General features: G+C 35.9%; 1 protein-coding gene across 1 annotated transcript in view; it reads left to right on the top strand.

The window, feature by feature from the left end:
- Positions 1–223, top strand: part of JPH2 (junctophilin 2) — a 240,205-nt gene extending 239,982 nt beyond the window's left edge. The window contains exon 6 of the mRNA XM_063959542.1: positions 1–223. This exon is cut by the window's left edge and continues 336 nt beyond it. The gene's annotated coding sequence lies outside the window, so the exon portion shown is untranslated.
- Positions 224–958: the final 735 nt, after the last annotated feature.

Raw genomic sequence — 958 nt, 5'->3', positions numbered from 1 at the left:
CAAACTTGGGTTCCGGATTTCATTATGTGGACACATTAAACACCGAGATCCATGAAGACTTCAAACCCGTGCACAAGTTTAGCTTCTGTGTTTTGACAAGTTACTGATTATTTATTTTCTGTGTGCTGGATATAGGTTGGCGATCGACTGTCATAGGAATTAGACAGGAGATAACATGTTTACACATTTTCACGCTATATAAAGTCATAACACCATAATCCAACCCCATGTCTTAAATGATTTCTAGCTAGATTTTGCATGTGACTGCTTTTTTTCTAGAAAAATGTCTGCAATACAATACTAACAGAAGTGCATATTCGTATTTAAGATACATATAAACTGTAAGCACTCTGCCCCCTTCCAAAAAAATAATACAATAAAAAGGCACTTTTAGCAGATTAAAGCAGCAATCCTACGTACAGTAGGTTATTTTTTTATTTATTTAGATTAATTACTCATGTATCTGTCTTTCTTATCTCTTCTACAAATCATTATGTCTTGTAGGCATCCAGGGTTGGCTGCACGTGTAGGACGGGATGGGAGACATTTTACAGTACACAGAGCAGACTGAGTTCAGATAGAAATTCCAAAGCCTCTCAGCTGTGGTTGCTTAGCTAGTCCATGACATTGTGGAGAATATAATTCATTAATACTGTAGTAACATGAATAAGCAAGCCAGTGAAAATAGTCCAAACAGAGATTCTTATAGCTTGGAATGATTTATGTCAAACTCACCCCGTTTTACTGGGCTTGCTGCTTTAATCTTTTAATGTTCTTTTATTGATCAGGGGCTAAAGTCAGGTCATCAGACGTCTATCTTGGAATGTTGCATGAGCGATAATATTTGGGTAGGTTGTATGTTTTTTTTTTAAATAATTGACAGTTAATGTTTATTAGGAGTTTGGGCAAATTTTTTTTACATATCCGGAGGGGACAGGGAACGTATAACATTACAGTA

This window comes from Pseudophryne corroboree, chromosome 3 (assembly GCF_028390025.1).
Source record: "Pseudophryne corroboree isolate aPseCor3 chromosome 3, aPseCor3.hap2, whole genome shotgun sequence".
Lineage (NCBI taxonomy): Eukaryota > Metazoa > Chordata > Amphibia > Anura > Myobatrachidae > Pseudophryne > Pseudophryne corroboree.
Note: the sequence above shows the minus strand (reverse complement) of the source record. Positions and strands in the feature narration are given on the sequence as shown.